At 40.8% G+C, this 19,992-nt stretch overlaps 1 protein-coding gene across 1 annotated transcript in view; it reads left to right on the forward strand.

Moving 5' to 3' along the window:
- Positions 1–7,099: 7,099 nt before the first annotated feature.
- LOC132008096 (glycerophosphocholine phosphodiesterase GPCPD1) overlaps positions 7,100–19,992 on the forward strand; it is a 68,343-nt gene continuing 55,450 nt past the window's right edge. Inside the window, exon 1 of the mRNA XM_059386479.1 lies at positions 7,100–7,165. The gene's annotated coding sequence lies outside the window, so the exon portion shown is untranslated. The remainder of the gene's footprint in view (positions 7,166–19,992) is intronic.

Raw genomic sequence — 19,992 nt, forward strand, 5'->3', positions numbered from 1 at the left:
CACCTCCTTTCATCCCAGCACGAAACCTGGACATTATTGTCCTGTAAAGTAACTACTAATTACATTGGCAAAAGTAAACTTCCTGAATGACTGTGTCCTTGCTGAATAAAGATATCATTTAGGCAGCCCTGATTTCTTGTTAGAAGCTGAAAATATTTATCTTCATAAAACCAAAAAATTATTCAGAAGAAATAATCCCCTTTATAGTTCAGCCAAGAAATTGAAAATGACCTTTGAGGGCAGGGACAGCTTGTCTCCTATTGTTAGTGCAATAATAACTTTGGAAGAGGAGAAATTGGTCTGTCATGCTCACTTCTGTTCCACCTCTTTGCTTTGGCAAGATATGTCAGGAACTACCAGCCCTAAAGACTCTCTACCCCTTTCCCAGCTCCTAGACAAAAATCTTTGCTTGAGTTATCCTTAAAATGCTCCTGGCTTCCATATTATGTACATTCCTTGTGTCTTTTCTTCTCTCAACTATCTTTTCCTTAATTAACTGAGCTCAGTTTCTAAGATGGCTCCCAATGATCCCACCTCCTAGTCCTCATGCCCTTATGTAGTCCCCTCTCTCACTGAAAAGGGCTGATTGATGCTTGATGTAGGGAAAGACATTGAGGTTCGAAACCAATTGTCGAGAAGGAGTTCTTAAGATGTCTTTGATGCAAAAACATGGTTTTATTAAAGCTCTTTATTAAAGAGCTTCTTCACTAGGGTTGTGAGGAGCAATTGATGACATACTTGGGAGGAGGTAAGTTTGAGGGAGGTAAGGAAAAAGGGAGGTGTTCCAAAAGACTTTCATATGCTAAAGAAGACCCTCAGGATATTGGAGGTCTTGCTATTATCAAAAGAATTGTGTTTTTCCCTCCAGCAAAGCACTAATGCGAATATAGAAGTTTCCTGCAAGAATGTCGCACATATATCACCCATGGTCCTGGGATGTGGGGTGTCAGCCTGTGCTTTGTCCTCAGCTTGCCTTCTGCTTCTTCGTCAATGTCTGTAACCAATACGACAGTACAGAAATGACAGAGGACAACTTCTGGGGCTAGGTCACAAAAAACATAATGGCTTCCATCTTGCTTTCTCTTGGACTACTTACTCTGGGAAAAGGCAGCCACTGGGTCATGAGAACAGTAAAGCAGTTCACTGAGAGGCCCTCATGGAGAAGACCTGAAGGTTCCTGTCTATAACCCAGGACTATGTGAGTGTGCCATCTTGGAAATGGGTCTTCCAGCCCAAGTCAAGACTTCAGATGACTACAGCCCCAGCCAACACCTAGCTGCAGCCTACTCTAAGACCTGGAGTCAGATCACTCAGGTAGGCTGCTACTGAATTCATGACCCATGGAAACTGTGATATAAAATGCTTATTGTTTTATAACACTAAATTTGAGCCTTATAAAGTAATAGATGACAGTACATCACTGAGATTGATATTGGAAACAGCTCCAAAACTTGCCAGAAGAGTTTACTGTAAGGACCTATTTAGAAACTGTCCCTGCTCCCCTTCCCCCAGGGGATTTACTTGGAGACAAGTCCCGGAAACCAGCTTCAGGTAACAAAGCCCAGATACAAAGGTGGGTCAGGCCAGGTGGAGACATCCATCAGTGGGGGAATGCATACTGTCTCCCTGGTTACCAAGGAGTATGGGCTCCACCCTTTGGGAGCCTTTTGGGTGCCAATCCCAATCAAGGTGTAATAGGCTGGCTCAAATGTCTACTAGGGTAAATTGTAACTCAGTTGGTCACCTAGCATCACTGTGGAGTTTCCTGTGTGTGTCACAATCTCATTGGCCACCTGTGCATGGCCAGGCCCAACCGCATGGCCTTTGCCCTGAAAAGCTAGTCTGTGAAACAGAGAAGGGTCACCCTCTCTTGTAAGAGGTGCATTCCCGAACGTTCGGTTAGATTCTTGATGCTTGGCACGAAATAAAGCTTTGCTTGACCTTCGCTTTATATCAGTCTTGCTCCTTTAATCACGGACCCATTATTGGGGCATAACATTTACATTCTAAAGAAGATTGTTTTATTATACTTTAATAATATTTTTTAAAAAGAAGAAGATTGTTTTAAATTCAAATCCGTAACTGATAAATTTCATGACACAGAAAAAATGCACTGAAGGATTCAAGGCAGGGGTAAGGACATGAGATCATTTTCCTGCACATATGTGTATTTTGGAAAGGAGGAGAGGGCAGAAGATGCTAATATATAGTAAATAGGTCCTATATAACCTGGCTTCAGATCAAACTTCTCCTAAGTCTATACTTCTTGACAGAGCTTCTTTAAAAAAAATATTCACTGCAGCAAACTATCATGTTAGATTAAAAATAACCACTTCTGGGGGAAGCCAGTTAGACCATAGACCACCAGGCTGGGAGGAAACCCAAGCCAGCCATCTGGAGAGCTACTAGAAAAGAGAGAGATGCCTGACCAGCCCCTACTTGGTCCAGCTATCCCAGCTAAGGTGCAGGACTTGCAAGTAGAGAAGCCATATTGGACATCTGGTCCAGTCAATCAGCCAATTCCAGCCCTAGCTGCCATCTCACTGCAACTATATAAGAAACCGGAGCAAGATCCTTCCAGCTGAGCCCAGCCAGCCAACAGAAAGAGGGAGATAATAACATGGTTGTTTCAAGACACCAAGTTGTAGAATGGTTTGTACTGCAGCAAAATAATTGTAACAATGAAAGAGGGAATTGATCAGAGAACACTAGGATGTATTAATGCAGAGGTGCTCACTAGTTTGCAATGTAGCTATTGTCTAATGGTGTGACTTCTTCCAGCTCAGCCTCTCAAGTTCAGGAAGAGAGGAATAGCTAGCAGGTCTGGGAAAGATTATTATTTTGCCACATGACATGAAGAGACAGCAAACCAAGGGGTGATAAATGGGCATGTAATGAAACTAAATTTGATTTAAAAAGGAGGCAAAGAATCCAGAAAATGGAGATATGGCTCCCAAAGTCTTGTTGTCTAGGGCCAGTGTTGCTCCCAAAATTAACCTGTTAAAAAAGCCCACAGCTAATAGTTGACCATTAGCATTTTCCTTGTGAACTCTTGGCCACATCATTTCATCACCCTTTTCTGTCTTCCACTGTAATAACTTAGGCACTGAGTTATTCCCAGCTATGATGTGATGACAGTTCATAGGGCAATGGCCATCTTGTTCTTTTGAACATCCTGGTAGCCCCCTGCCTTGTGCTTCAAACAGGCCTTCAATGAAGGTTTGTCGTGCTGTTAGTTATTTAGTTTTTAAGAAGAAACATCAACATCCTCTTATTGTTAACATTTTTCTTGATCATGAAGCAGAGTGCTGGAAGCTTATGGTACTGGCACCAAAATAGACACATAGATCAATGGAACAGATTAGAGAACCCAGAAATGGACCCTCAACTCTATGGTCAACTAATCTTCAACAAATCAGGAAAGAATATCTAAGGGAAAAAGGACAGTATCTTCAACAAATAGTGCTGGAAATATTGGACAGCCACATACAGAGAAATGAAACTGGACCATTTTCTTACACCATACACAAAGACAAACTCAAAATGTGAGACTGAAATCCATCAAAGTCCTAGAGGAGAACACAGGCAGCAACCTCTACAACCTCAGTCACAATGACTTATTGCTAGAAACGACTTCAAAAGCAAGAGAAACAAAAGCAAAAATGAACTATTGGGACTTCATCAAGATAAAAAGCCTCTGCACAGTAAAGGAAACAGTCAACAAAACTAAAAGGTAACCTACAGAAATGGGAGAAACAACATGTCAGATAAAGGACTAGTATCCAAGATCTATAAAGAACTTATCAAACTCAACACCCAATAAACAAAGAATCCAGTCAAGAAATGGGTAGAATACATGAACAGACACTTCTCCAAAGAAGACATACAAATGCCCAATACACATGAAAACATGCTCAACATCGTTTGGCATCAGGGAAATACAAATCAAAACCACGATGAGATACCACCTCATTCCAGTCAGAATGGCTACAATTAACATGTCAGGAAATGACAGCTTTTGGCAAGCATGTAGAGAAAGGGGAACCCTCTTACACTGCTGGTAGGAATGTAAGCTGATACAGCCACTCTGGAAAACAGTATGGAGGTTCCTCAAGAAGTTCAAAATAGAGCTACCCTACAACCCAGCAATTGCACTACTTGGTATTTCCCCAAAAAGTATAGATGTAATGATTTGAAGAGTCACATGCACCCCAATGTTCATAGCAGGAATGTCTACAATAGCCAAACTATGGAAAGAGCCGAAATGTCCATTGACAGATAAATGGATAAAGAAGATGTGAGACACACACACACACATGTGCATGCACACACACACACACACTGAAATATTACTCAGCCATCAGAAAGGATGAATACTTGCCATTTCAATAGATGTGGAGGGAACTGGATGGTATTATACTAAGCTAAGTAAATCAATCAGAAATAATTATCATATAGTTTCATTCACATGTGGAATACAAGAAATGGCAGAGAGGAGCATAGGGGAAGGGAGGGAAAATGGAATGGAAAGAAATCAGAGAGGGAGGCAAACCATGACAGACTCTTAACTATAGGAAACTGAGGGTTGCTGGAGGGGAGGTAGTGGGAGGATGGAGTAATTGGGTGACGGGCATTAAGGAGGGCACGTGATGTGATGAGGTGCTGGGCGTTATATGCAATTGATGAATTATTGAACTTGATATCTGAAACTAATGATGAACTATATGTTGGCCAATTGAATTTAAGTTTAAAAAACCACTAGAGTGGCAACTGGCTGACTCAGTCAGTGGAGCCTGTGACTCTTGATCTCAAGGTTGTAAGTTTGAACCCCATGTTGGTCATGGAGTCTACTTAGAACAAACAAACAAAACACTGGAAATATACTTCCTATCATTGTTTTTGGTCACTTTGATTACTTCTTTTGGTCAGGTCAACCTCCTCAATCTTGGGCTGGCTCTTGACTTTGGTAAGGCTTCCAGTAACAAATACTTCAGACTCAGCTATTATGTGTTGACCATTTAATAATGAAAATGCTTATTCTTCAGGGGAGGTAGGCTAAGGTAGGATGTTTGTTTTGGTTTTGGGGTTTGTATTTTGTGTTGTTTTTTTTTTTTTCCAATATAAGCCTTTGGCAGGGCCTTCGGCTGGCAACAAAACAATATTTGAGACATTAGAGAAAGGATTTAGGAACTGAGTGTTCCCAGGCTTATCAAGTGGATGGTTTGTTCTAGACCGTCAAGAAAGAAGGATTTATTTTCAGAAAGGAGGTACATGCTATTAAGAGAGTAAATGGGATGAAAGTTTTCTCTCTTGCCTTGTATACCTGCTATTCCGAGGCTATTCTACTTGAAGAACAAAATGTGAGAATCATCATCTGCAGTTTTCCATAGAAGTTGTCTCGATGGTTGCTGATAAGTTACAGACTCTACAACAACCACTCCCAAGCCATTAAAACAGGTCTGAACCCATCCTGTCTGGTAAGTTGCTGATACTTCACCAAAAAAAAGTGAGAAGAGTAAATGCAGTTGGAGCCCAAGATTTCAACCCAAGACTGCGGTGACTGGGCGTAGGATAGGAAATACACCGGTATCTACGGAGTTGGGTTTTTAATCTCCATATCCAGAAAGGCTCAAAATCTTTTGCGCAGAGACAATTAAATGCAATTAGTACCTATCCTACTGTATTGTGATTAGTACATACCCTACTATGTCTACCAAAGCCCGAGAATTCAGGGATAGGAAACACTGGCTTTCATTTCCCTAAAAAAGTAAAAGACAAAGGTTATTTACTATATACCTTGGGAAAATTTTTAGATGACTTAATATTTTGGCAACCAAAGCAGCTAGAATTCTATAATCTCACCGTATCAAATGAATAAGTAGGATATTTTATGAATGTATCATTTAACTTAGAATACTTTTTTTTTGGTCACTTAAAGAACACTTTAGGGGTGGAGAGCTTTAATCCTTTTGTTACTGAAAAAAGTGGCATTGTGAAATTAAAGTGGGTAGATTTTTATAGTAATAAACACAATATGGGTAAATACCTTTGGAATGCAAAAATCTTTATTAAGTTAAATAAATTTTAAAAGTTATGAGCTAAGTATAGCGGCGCCCAGGTGCCTCAGTCAGTTAAGCATCGGACTCTTGATGTCAGCTCAGGTCTTGATCTCAGAGTCGTGAGTTCAAGCCCCACACTGGGCTCCACACCAGGCATGGAGCCAACTTAAAAAAAAAAAGTTATGGACTAAGTATTTAAATAAACTTTTACCTAATTATCTTTCCATTTATTTGATCAATAGCACCTTTTTTTAAAAAAAAGATTTTATTTATCTGTTTGTCAGAGAGAGAAAGAAAGCATGCACAAGCAAGAAGAGTGGCAGACAGAGGGAGAAGCAGGCTCCCTGCTGAGCAAGGAGCCCAATGAGGGACTCAATCCCAGGACCCTGAGATCATGACCTGAGCTGAAGGCAGATGCTTAACCAACTGAGCCACCCAGGTGTCCCCTGATAGTATTTTTAGTACGTCATATTGCAATTGTTTACATTCTAAGCTATGATTCACATTTAATACAAATTGCTATCCTTTGAGCAAGGATACTCTTCGAGGAAGGACATTTTTCCCAAATAACCAAGTCATATAGAATTTTTAAGCCCCAAAGAAAGATCTCTGTAGGTGAAAGGGACATGGTATCCTTTAGCTCAGCCTAACTTCTACTTGACTTGGGAAATTTGTAGAGTTTATCTCTGTTTTTTGTTTTTTGTTGTTTTTTTTTTTTTTTAGAGAGATCACCAAACCCAAACGTTTTCACAACATCCCTCATGGGTTGTAAATATATTGCCACTGCTTACTGGCTGTGGAAATAGCCGAAGAAGTTCAGGGATTTATCAAAGTTCTTGGCAAATGTGTTGTTGGAAAAGGTAAATGAAATTGGAGCCAAGGATATTGGATATAGTCTTGATGTTCGTTATTTACCTTCTATGCAAATATTTTCCGCGCTTTTGGTTTGCTTTCATGAGTCATTATGTAAAAGCAACCACACAAGGGCAGGGTGTAAATTATTAGCTGGTGTCTGCCGGAGGCGGCGGGTGTGGAACCGAGCTAGTCTGGTAGAGGAGGCCTATGATGCAGCAGTGAAAGGATTCGCCTAAAGCACGACAAAGGAGGTAAGATACAAGTTTACTGAATACACTACAAGGGAGTGGAGGTGGGGCAGGACATCCAAGAAGAGCCCAGAAAGCAGTAAGGGGTGGGAGGAAGGGAGCTGTTTTTAGGGGGAACGAGAGGAGGTATGGGAAGTATGGAAGTTTCCTTTTTGGGTACCTGTGCCCAGTTGTAAGTACCCCATTGTTCAACCAGGACATGTGGATGTTTTGAGGTGGGCCGTCTAATGGGCCTGTTGTATTCGGTCTGCTGGTCCCTGTGGAAACGTCTACCTTACTCAGGTCTCCATTGTTCAAGCCTGCTGCCTAAAAGCAGCCTTTACAGGGGAGGCAATTTAAACTCGGGATCACAGTATCAGGTCACGTGCAGTGAGTGATGAGTGCTTTCGTTCAAGAGGCAACCCTCTGATTGTAGGTGTCCATATCGTGTTTTGATGACTCATATTGGCATCACCTTGAGGTCTAGATGGTGGTCCGCCATCTGGAGCTCCTGAAAATACATGACATAACCCAAGAACATCAGGTGAGAGACGAATCACAGACACGAAAGGCCTACAGCAAGACGTATTCCGCTGTGGCTAGACTGCGGTAAGACTCTCTACTCAAAGTCTTGCAACTCAGAGTACTTTCTTGCTCAAAGAGGTTGATAGCATCAGCCACCCCCTCCCCACCCTCCTCCTTTGTTAGAAATTCAGAATTTCAGGCCCCAGACCCGCTGAATTAGAAGCTGCACTTTAATAATGAATTAGAATCTGCACTTTAACAACATCCTTGGTGATTCAAGGGTTAAGTTGGACTTTGAGAGGCCATGATTTAGGTCCTAGATTCTAGGGTATCCCATTATTGTATTTGATTTTCCTGAATTATCCAAAAGACCCAGGACAACCTCTCTCCCACTTCCTTCCATCCATTTCTCCTCTGTTCTCTTTCTTCCTCCTCCTCCTACTTCTTAGTCTCTTTCTCTCTCTCTCTCTCTTCCTTCCTCCCTCCCTCTCTGCTTTTTCTCCTCTCTCCCCCTCTAGAACATATGCCAGGGAAATAGAGATCTTCAACTCATGCATTTTTATGTGTATTCGCAAAGCCAAATAATTCCAACCACAAGGAGCATGAATCTATAAAGGAGCTGAAAGAGGAGTATCGAAAGGTGGTGGTGATGGGTCTCTCCACTGAGTTGGAGCAGAGCCAGGAGGGGAGACACAGGTGGATGTGGATGGATGTGGAAAGGTGTGAGTTTTGCCTCCCTCCTCTGCTAGCCTGCGGTCAGTCACTGAGATCTCATCACTTACTGAAGTTGCTGAACAGGAGGCAAGGCATCAAGATTCTGCCCCTTTTCTTTTGTTACTGTTTTATTTTGAAAGAATTTCACACTTCAAGAAAATTGCAAAAATAATGCAAGGACATTCTGTATATCCTTTATCCAGATTCGCCTTTTTTTTTTTTTTTTTTGTAAAGTAAGCTCTACCCTACCCCCAACATGGCGCTTGAACTTACAACCCCAAGATTAAGAGCCAGATGCCCTACTGACTGAGCCAGCCAGGTGCCCCCCAGATTCATCATTTTTAACATTTGACAATATTTGCTAGCTCTCTGTCTCTTTGTACATATATGTACACACACTCATGAATTATTAGCTCAGAAGGCTGTATCTATTTTATCCCTTACCCCCACCCCACCCTTTTTTTAATGTAGGGTCGGTAAGGATCATATCTTATTTTCTTAGGCTCATGATTTGAGTTTTAGATTTTGGAGATTATTTATACTGATTGCTTAACAAGAAAAAAGAAATTCAAAGTTTGCAGTATTAAAATCTTGCCTTGTCCATGAATTCCAATCTTAGAGTTAATTAGGATTTTGTTTGGTTTTTCCTCTATGCCTGCTTAGATATTCCATCATCCTTGAGAACAAATAGCCAGATTTTAAGCTATCTTTCCAATCATTTTTTTGTGTAATTTTTTTTTACATATCATGGGGAGAACTGACAAGAGCTAACCACCTTTTGGGTTTGAGTTTGTGTGGAGTTGGTTTTTCTTCCCCCAGCTTTATTGAGATAACTGACATACAACCTTGTGTACATTTAAGGTGTACAACTTGTTGATTTGATACATTTCTATACTGCAAAATGATCGTCAAAATAGCATTGGCTCTCACACCTCTATTCCATGCAAAAATATCATTTCTTTGGTAAGATCTACTCTCTTAGCCACTTTCAAGTACAAGATACAGTGTTGTTGGCTTTAATCACCCTGCTGTACATTAGGTCCCCATGTGCATTAGACCTTATAATTGGGAGTTTGCTCCCTTTGACTAATACCTCACAGTTTCCCACATCCCCCAACCCCTGGGAACCAACACTTAGTCCTGTTTCTCTACTCGTAATACTTCAGAGTATATTTCTTAAAAACAATATTCTTTTATGAAATCACAGAAATTTAACGTTGGTAGAATACTATTCCCTAATGTAGTCCATATTCCAGTTTCATCAATTGCCCCCAAATGTCTTGTATAGGAACTTTTTACTGAAGCAGGATCCAGCCCAAGAACACATGTTATTATTATTATTAATTTTTAAAGATTTTATTCACCCATCTGCCAGGCAGAGATCACAGGTAGGCAGAGAGAGAGGGAGAAGCAGACTCCCTGCCAAGCAGAGAGCCCGATGCGGGGCTTCATCCCAGGACCCTGAGATCATGACTTGAGCCAAAGGCAGAGGCTTAACCCACTAAGCCACCCAGGCACCCCTCATTTCAGTTTTAATGACTATTTTAACCTTTAACAAGTAACACAGATAGTATTTATTACAGGATCTCTTTTTATGTGATAAATTTGGCTTCATGGGGGAATTTATGGCATTTCCTCTGTATTTCTCATTTCTCTTCTGGCTAGTGCACATGGCTCCAAGGAATCATTACTTGTCCACACTGACTTTGGGGAAATCACTCTTCTGCGTAGAGTTCTAATGGTTTTTCAGTATCCAAAGAGTCTCTGAAGTGAACGAAAATAAAAAAAATGAATGTTTTCATGGCAAGGAAGCATGGAGATCACACCATCCATCTTTCATAGACTCTTCTTTCTGCTTCCCTCTGTACATCTACTCTGCTTGTCATTTCCTCTTCCTATTGCCTTCCCCTGTTGACTCATCTTGGACTTGCCCTGATTATTTACAACCTACTGGCCTAAATACATAGCACTTACAGAGAACTTCCTTCTCAGTGTCTGTTATGGGAGGAACTGTGACCCACCAAAGACAAGTTCAAACCCAACCCCCATCCCTGTGAATGTGACCTTACTTGGAAATAAGGGTCTTTGCAGACATAATCAGGTTAGGATGAGGTCATGAAGGTTGGCATGAATCCAATGTAACTGGTGTCCTCAGAGAAAGAGAAGAAACACAGAAACAGACACACACAGAGGGAAGATGTCTCCAAGACAGACAGACAGGGAGAATGCTATGTGAGGATTGAGGCAGAGACTGGAGTGAGCAATCCAGCTACAAGTCGAGGAATGTTGAGGATTGCTACAACACCAGAAGAGGAAAACATAGACTAGATTCTCCTAGGGCCTTCAGAGACAGCATGGTCCTTGGAACTTGATTTTGCTCTTCTGGTGTTTAGAACTATGACAGTAAGTCTCGGATGTTTTTAGCCACTGACATTGTGGTCCTTGGTTACAGGAGTCCTAGGAAATTATCACAGTGTCCCAGCTAAAGTCGCTGAGCGAAGCTGCTTGGCTGTCTAACCCTGGTCCGGTTAGAGGTCAGCTTTGCTTCCCAGCCTGAGTAACTGTGAGTGGGGCCGTCTGACCTACATGTCTAATATAGGAAGGCTGGCAGTGTAGGACCCACTTGGAGAAAGGCCAGGGAGTGTGGCCAGTGGCTTGAAGACACAGACAAGGAAGTAGGACTCTAACTCTCTGTCTTTGTTGGCTTGCAACTTTGCTTTCAGGAGAGGGCAATGAACCCCAAAATTTCTCACTTCTGCAGCCATACTGAGAAGCTCTTGAACTTTTATCATGGAGGAGAGGGAAGCTTTCTAGGTTTGAATACCAACCGTTAAAATAGTGTTGACCAATACTGTCTTATTTTGATAAACTATCTTAATTTCTCCGTGGCAGGCATTCTTGCAAGATATGGGTCCATGGGAGAAGAAATATGGTCTGATTTTTATTTTTTTTAAAGATTTTATTTATTTATTTATTTATTTGACAGAGAGAGATGACAAGCAGGCAGAGAGGCAGACAGAGAGAGAGGAGGAAGCAGGCTCCCTGCTGAGCAGAGAGCCCGATGCGGGACTCAATCCCAGGACCCTGAGATCATGACCTGAGCCGAAGGCAGCGGCTTAACCCACTGAGCCACCCAGGCGCCCAGAAATATGGTCTGATTAATGAGCTTGCTTATTCCAAGGCACAAGTATGCCACAAAAAAAGGGGGGAGGCTATTCATAAAAATATTAATCTGGGCCCTTTATGGCAACAACAAGCAGGATAGAGAGTCAGAAGAAAAAAAAAAAAAAGCCCACATCAACATCCAAAGATACTGTATGTGGTGTATTGTTTCTCTAATCAGATTGAAACAGCTGAAATAGGAAAAATCTTTTTCTGGGGCTTTTTTCCATTCTTGAAATTCCTTCACATTGCACTGGGAAAATAGACCTCATGACATGCAGAGCCAAGTGATGAATCATTCTCCCTAAATACATAAATAAAACCTGAATTTGAGCCAAACCAGTAAATCCATTATCTTTCAATCTAGGCGTTGTGGCTTGCTAGTAAATATCCAACAACCAACTCTTGGGAGGGAAAAGCTCTGATCCGCAGTGCGTGCTGGTTTCCGACTCCCACCGTGGCTCATTTCAAGTTGCCAACCTTAAAGACAGTGAACTTGAAGACGGGAAAAGGTGTGCACAACCCACTCACGAGCTAGCTCCTCCCTGCTATTGCTTAGGAATTTATTTTAATACTTAAACTTGACACCTGTAGAGAAATTTTAAAATGATGTGTTCTTTGGACTGAGTGTTGCACATAAGAACTCCTTCACATTCGACATTCTTTTTCATCTTTACACTTGATGAGGTTGAAGATATCTTAGGTTTATAGGCCATAAAATTGAGTGCCTAAAAGAATGAGGCGTTCATATAAAGCCAGGTAGCGGAGCTGAACTCAGCAAGTTATTTCAACTCAAGGGCCTTTGTTTCCTTTGCTGAAAAGTGGTCTAATATGAGTATCCCAAGATGGTTGGGACGGTTTAATAAAATAATGCATGTAAAATTCTTAGCACATTGTCTGGTATGCAGTTCTTCCCTATTTCAAATGCAATAAATATTCATTGTAGAACATTAGAAAGTACCAATCGGCAAAAAAGAAGAAAATTTAAAATTTAATTTAAAATATTAACTGCGGGGGCGCCTGGGTGGCTCAGTGGGTTAAAGCCTCTGCCTTCAGCTCAGGTCATGATCCCAGGGTCCTGGGATCGAGCCCCGCATTGGGCTCTCTGTTCAGCGGGGAGTCTGCTTCCTCCTCCCTCTCTGCCTGCTTGTGATCTCTGTCTGTCAAATAAATAAATAAAATCTTTAAAAATTAAAAAAAAAACATTAGCTGCGAACAACCTTGGTACAAAATTCTGGTTCTGCAGAACCATGAGTTGGATAGGGCAGACTGAGCATATGAAATACTTTACCAGTGATGAAGTATTTGAGCAATGGTTGAGTGCAATTTTGTTTGAATCATGATGGGAGCTTAGGTTGCATACCGATGTATGCAAATGACTTTTTAAAATAAATTAGAGGAATAATAATGTCATTGTCAATTCGAGTGTGCTATGATGTTTTTTTTCTGGATTGTGAGTCCTAAGAAAGGAGATGCTACCAAGGCCCAGAGTCAGGACACCCATGGAAACACATAGTGGCTAAAAATTATACCCCCCATGAATGTTGCAAGAGAGATGGGGAGAAAACAAAGTCAGACAAATTATTATTAGGGAAAGCTAATGTGTTTCTTCCAAGCCCAGTCATTGGTAAGTGTTCCCTATGTTGTATGCTCTGTTGCAAAGGAGAGCAGGGCCTCTCCTCTGAGGGGTACAGCAGGGCTATGTGTGCATAATGCTTACTGTGGACAGAGGAGGGGCGCTTGCGGTTTGCATGCCAAGGATGTGCTATTTTTGGTAGATGGCATTTCTCTGCCTGATTTGACTGAGGATTTTCAGTGGAAACAAGAAGTGATACTTTTCTTTTGTTCCCCAAATTTTATATTCTCGTTTTATTTTTGTTTCCTTTGTTACCATAATTCAGTATTTAGAAGATGGGCTTGTAGTTTAGAGTGCTTATATATGAAAAATCTTTCCTATTGTTCTCAGGCACAATAAAAAAATTAACACTTACAGGGGTGCCTGGGTGGCTCAGTGGGTTAAAATGTCTGCCTTTCGCTCAGGTTGTGATCCTGGGGTGCTGGGATCGAGCCCCGTGTCAGGCTCTCTGCTCAGAGGGGAGGCTGCTTCCTCCTCTCTCTCTGCCTGCCTCTCTGCCTGCTTGTGATCTCTGTCAAATAAATAAATAAAATATTTTTTTTAAAAAATTAACACTTATTCACATCGAATCTTTGAAAAACTGAGAAAAATGCAAAAAAGCCACAATATTATAGCCCTACTGCCTTTTTGTGCATTTCTTCAGCCTTTTAAAAAGTATGATAGCAACATCCATTGCTATAAGTGTATCTACCCACCTATCTGTCTATCAACATATACTTTTTTAAAAAGTGGCATCATATGCACGCTACAATTTTTTTTTTAAACTTAAAAATAGACTGTGAACGTCTTTCTAAGTGGGTGCATGAGGAGTAATCAGATCCTTTCAGTGGCTGTGTCTTTCATGTGCAAATAAATAAGCATCACTTAAGTATCCATTGTCACCCTTCCCATTGCCAGATGTTTACCTTGCTTTACTGTTCACTTTTGGTTTTTGTTTCTGGTTTTTTGTGTTTGGGAGGGTGTTTGTTTTAGGCAATTTCAAACTATGCTACATGAATATTCTTTGTATATCTTTATGTGCCTGAATTAGTATTTCTGTAAATATACATTTCTAGACGTGCAATTCCTGGGTTGAAAACGATGCACGCTTAAATTTTTCATAGCTGTGATCCACATAGTCTCCAAAAAAAAAAAGTGTTATCAATGAATTCAATAAGGATTAACATGCCAGAGCACTCATTTCCTCACATCCTTCCAGCAATGGGTACTATAAACCCTTATCACAGAAACAGATGACTTCCGTGATTGCCTCCTTTTTAAGGATTCTTGGAAACTGAAGTGGTTGAAGGCCACAGAACTAGAGACTGGGTGTACTGCTCCATGGGCTGCTAGGAGAAGTCTTTGGACCCAGAGTCAAATGGGACTCTCCTGAGGCCTGGGAGGAAGAGAGTTGTATTTGGCCTCAAACCTCAAAGACCAACGCACCGCACACAGTGTAAGCCTGTTGTGGCAATACAGTAGCATAGTAGGGTGACAGATCGCTTCATTTTGGCTCAGGGCATCTCTTGTACTGGAAACAGGATCAGGAGCTAATTGGTACGGGGAAAACAGGATGGAGAAGAGTTTAGTGCTCAACCCTGTGCCAAATTTAAATAGTCATGTGAGATTCAAGATTTGTGATTCTGAAATCCCTTAAAACTCTACTAAAGATTAGATGATCCTTTAAGTGGCTGAGTCTAATTATAAGATAGGATGGGCTCTAAAAGTCAATCTTTCACTTCCTCAGGCAACAGAATTCATCAAGGCCATCTTCTAGGCATTGTTCTTGGCACTGGGACTTCAAAATAAAAATAAAATAAGGTTTTTGACTTCAAGGAGGTTACAGTCTCTGTGGGGGAGGGCAGAAAAGATTGAAAACCAGAAACTAATACCTTCCATAGAGTTCAGTCGGGTTGTGAGGGACATTTACTTAGGCAGATTTACCCACAGAAAGTTTTGGCACATCCATAATGGAAGAACTAAGAAGAAGGGAGGAGGGTGGTTACAAAGAAATGCTTCCAGGATGAGCACCAGATCACTTGATTGCTTCTTGGAGATAATTTTCACCTTGGTTCAAGTGGGTAGGTTGGTGGGTGGCCAGTGAAGAAGGGTTTTTTAAGGGATCTTCTCAAATTTTCTGTTCATACGAATCCTTAGAGTCCTTGTTAAAATGGAAATTTTGAATTGGCACGTCTGGGGTAAGGCCCGAGATTCAGCATTTCTAATAGGCTCCCAAGGAATGTCCGTGCCGCTGGCTCAAAAACCACACATTGAACCTTGAATGCCAAAGATCTAGATTGAGGAGGCCCTGAATCCTTTAGAATGACTGGGAATGAAAGAAGTGGCTTGGGTCAGAAACAAAACTGGAGAGGTAGTGGGAACTAGCTAAAGAAAAACTATCTAATGGTGGAGAGCCATTGGGGTACTAAAAAGAGAAGGGATAAATTGGGGGAGGTGGTGGAATCTAATTCCGAGAAGCAGACTATGGAGAATAAATCTTCTGACCTCCTCCCTTTCTCCTTCTTAGCCATTTTCTTCTAAGAATTCTTCTTCCTCTCCTTGTCCTCTTTCTCCTCCTTTCCTTCCACCTCCTCCTTATCATCATCATCATCATCACCATCACCATCTTGCATTTAGGTCATATAATTGGAGAATTACTTTGTGCAAGCAAAGGGGAAGACTTCTAAAACCATAGATTCCTAATAATACAGTTTCTGACACAACTTGGCCTATACAACCCAGACAACATATGCCAACAATATTTAAATAGATGAATAGATATCCTGGAGGGAATTTTGGTTTGGCTGAGTTTAGCACACAGTGAAGTCAGCACTATTTTGGGGACAAAAAGAGATTTTTGGCTATTGCAGGATTCTTAGGTCTTTGAGTTCCTTAAAATTTCCAAAATGAGTTTTTATCTACAGAACAATTCAGATTGTTTGCCTCACACAATGGGTGCTGCTTTGACCATAATTCTACGATTTGAATGGTGACTTGGTGACTCTGCAGTGGCTTCTCTGGGCCCTGACCTGAAACCTAAGGAAATAACCACTGATTTTAATGACAAGCTTTCTCAGGCTCAGAGGCCATTTTTTTTATAGAATTTTTCTATAATAAACTATAATATCTGTCTTCTTTCCTCAGACTCAGTAAAGTAAACATCTCTAAAGCCAAATAGTTGAATTTATCAATGCTCATTTCTGCTGTTAGCTGGGTAAGAAAATCATCAGGGAGATGATTTCCATTTCTGATGGACTTTGGTTGACTACACATGCTAGAATTTAGTCCTCTAACCATGAATCATAGATATGATGTCTGTATTAAATAAAGGAAGGCCACTTAATCAGATTTTTAAAATTTTTTATAAGATTTTATTTAGTTATTTGACAGAGAGAGAGAGAGAGATCACAAGTAGGCAGAGAGGCAGGCAGAGAGAGGGGGAAGCAGGCTTCCTCCTGAATAGAGAGCCTGATACAGGGCTCTATCCCAGGACTCTGAGATTATGACCTGAGCTGAAGGCAGAGGCTTAACCTGCTGAGCCATGCAGGTGCCCCTCTTAATCAGATTTTAAAAACCCAGCTTAGTAGTTAGATATTCAGAAAAAAAAGATGGCCCCCAAATTCTAACTGCCATCACTTTCATAGGTCCTTGGTGTCTTTTTCCTCTTCTTTAGGAAAATATTTTGATTATTTTAATTTTTGAGGGCTTAGCATTTTTATGTATAGTCACATTAATTGATTGCATAAGGTGGATGAATCCCAAGTGATTTGGATGATTCTCACCCTCTCTCCGTGCCCCTTGGGTTGGGACTTACAATTGCTTTTTCAGGAGGAAATGCAATAAGGAGCGTAGCCACAGCATACACTTATTTTCATGAAAAGAAGACAAGGTTCTCTTTAGCCTGGCTGGACTAGGATAATCAGTTTGTTCTGTTGCCTTGGAATCCAAACTCAGAGGCCTATCTGGGCCAGGAAGGACATGTGAAATGTATGATTAGTACAATGGATGAGTAACAGGGAGTGGCGGGGTCTATGCTGGATGAGGGTGTGTATTCACAACTAAATTTAAAACAACAACACTGATATGTGAGCCACACATCCATGACTGCAGGTTAGAATGTCATCTAACTCAATGTCAGTGTTGATAGCCAGAGCAGTACTCTCCTAAGATGAAGTGATGTGAGTGCAAGGGGAAGCCATACCACAGAACCCATAGCATGAGTCCCTGCTTCCCCAGTGGGTAGACACAACATTGCTTAGTATTAAATGTTCACATCTGGAATTGACACACTTGCTTCATACTTTTTCCTGAAATTTTCAGTAATTTCTATAAGCATGTTTATACCTGCTCTGTGCCAAGCACTGTGCTGGGATGTGCAGATCAATAATACAGAGTCCTTGCCCTTGAGAGCCTAATGATAGGAGAACAAAGTAGAGACATAACAGATTAAGGCAATCAAGTGTTAGTTCTCACTCTCATTTTTGTTTTATAGGAAAAATAACAATGGTACGGCGTAAGCCAACAAGTTGGGAGTACAACAGAGAGCAGAATCATTGCCTCTAATCTCCCCCATCTAAATCATTCACATAATAAATGCACCACTATTGCCAAGAACCTCTGCCTTCCTGACTTCACTCCCAGCTCCCTGGCGCTCTGCCAGCCAGGAGGGAGCAGCTGGGATTTTGAGGCCGCTGTGTGGTAGTGGTGCTGTTAGAGTCCTTTTGTTCAAAGTAAGGATATGCCCAGAGGACAACAGCTCATTCTGTGGACAGTCATCAATAGTTTCACTAAAATAATAAAATGGTAGCCAGTCGCTGTTGGACAATTTGAGCCGTAATGGGAATTCCCTTGGGGAGTCCATTTTAATGCAGAATGTATGAGACTGAGAGGCATTTGGAAAGACAAAAAATAATAAGTGGAAAAGGCTAAAAACAAAATGGCTCAGTTCAGTATTTTCTGATGTAACTCGTACTTCTTAGTTTTACAACGTCTTCATTCCTAGAGCCCATAAGACAGATGCCTTCCAGAGTTGTAATTATGTTTATGTTACACGTGGTCATTTTTCTTCAGAGACTGTTTCATCATATCGGGTTTTACCAATGTATTGGTCATTTACAGATAGTATCCTATTACTCTAAATATGAAAACTTGAGCTAACACCTCTGTGGGGATGGTTAGTGACCCACAATGGGACCCACAGATACCTTATTTATAGATGAAAACTTACTGTAGTCAAAATCAAATTGAAGATGTCCCCATTATGAAAAACGATTATTTATACTCAAAATGTCAGAGATGGGGAGGGGCAGAATTCAAGTCTAGGTCTGGCCTCGAAATATGGAGCTTTTCCATCGATATCATTATTGTAACCAAGCTTGTGTTAGTTTGTTTCTTGGTGACCCACAGAAACTACACCACGTGAGTTGTTGCACAAAGAAAAAAAAAAACTTCATTTGCAGCAAATAAGGAGATGATATAGGACACCTTCCAAAGTCATGACTCCCTAAGAATGGGTGAATGGGTACCTTATGTTTAGGGTTAGGATGAATATTTAGATAGGGACGCCTTGTCAGCATGTATAGGGTCAGGCGTAAGGTAGAATATGGGCCTTAAAGAAACATGCCTATAGGCACATTGTTATGTCCTGTAAATGGGGCTGAGGCTCCTCCTTGGCCAGACATTTTAATATTATAATGAGGTAAAAGTAATGGTAGGTCATTCCATCGATCACTCCATGGTACCTCTGCACAGGGTAAAGTTGGGATTTAGCTCAAAGGGTCTGAGTGTTCTGGGCCAGGGAAGACTTGTTAAGGCGGTTGCTATCACCTAAGGCGTGGTTTCAGGTTTTCATTTGCCTGAGTTGAGAGGAAAGCTGGAAGGAAGAACTTAAGGGAAAATATAAGACGAAAACAAGTACAAGCAGGTAGGCTGTATAGATCAGATCTTGAAGTCTAGCTGGGGACATTACCACCTTCAAAAAAATTAAGGTATAAAGTGAGATCATGCCGTGTTGATTTTAGGCAAATGAGATAACCTATTTCATTATGTAATCAAATAAGATGTTAATCTTTTGTAAAATTCAATACATATGGAGCCCCTCTGGAAATTACGAGTTAATTAACCTCATTAACCATGTTTTTGAAAAATTGTAACATTCCACAGAAGTGACAGGAGGAAAGAATATATTCTCTATATTCTATTTCAGTATCTCAATATCTCATATAAGTTGTAATCTAAATATGTTGCACTAATTTTTTTGAAAATTTTATTTATTTAAGAGAGAGAGAGAGAGCATGAGGAAGGAGGATCAGAAGAAGAAGCAGACTCCCTGCTGAGTGTGGAGCCTGATGTGGGACTGGATTCTGGGACTCCAGAATCGTGACCTGAGCTGAAGGCAGCCACTTATCTGCATGTTGCACTATTAAAGAGTTTCTAAGCAAAGTTTTGTAAAATGGCATTTCCCGGAGTATCTTCTTCCCCTGTATGGGTCCATGTTTCTCTGTTCTCATTATTCTTCCTATCATCTAATGCTACTGGTTCATTTTAAATCTTGAAGAAGTTCCTCAGCTTCCAACCCACTGATGACATCTCTCAAATATGTATAATTCTTCTATAATTTCAATAGGATTTAAGGAAAGAACATGGATTTGGTCCATCAACTTGAACTATGAACATCAGACAAATAATGGCTTGACTAAGTGGTGATCACAGGAAAATAAAGATCTATTATAAATATTTAAGGGAAGCAAACTGGCAGGGAAGAAATCCATCACTGAAGTATGACTAACAATAGTGAAATGAAACTCCAAGCTATTAGGAAATGTACAACAGCAGG

The sequence above is a fragment of the Mustela nigripes genome, unplaced genomic scaffold (genome assembly GCF_022355385.1).
Source record: "Mustela nigripes isolate SB6536 unplaced genomic scaffold, MUSNIG.SB6536 HiC_scaffold_75, whole genome shotgun sequence".
Lineage (NCBI taxonomy): Eukaryota > Metazoa > Chordata > Mammalia > Carnivora > Mustelidae > Mustela > Mustela nigripes.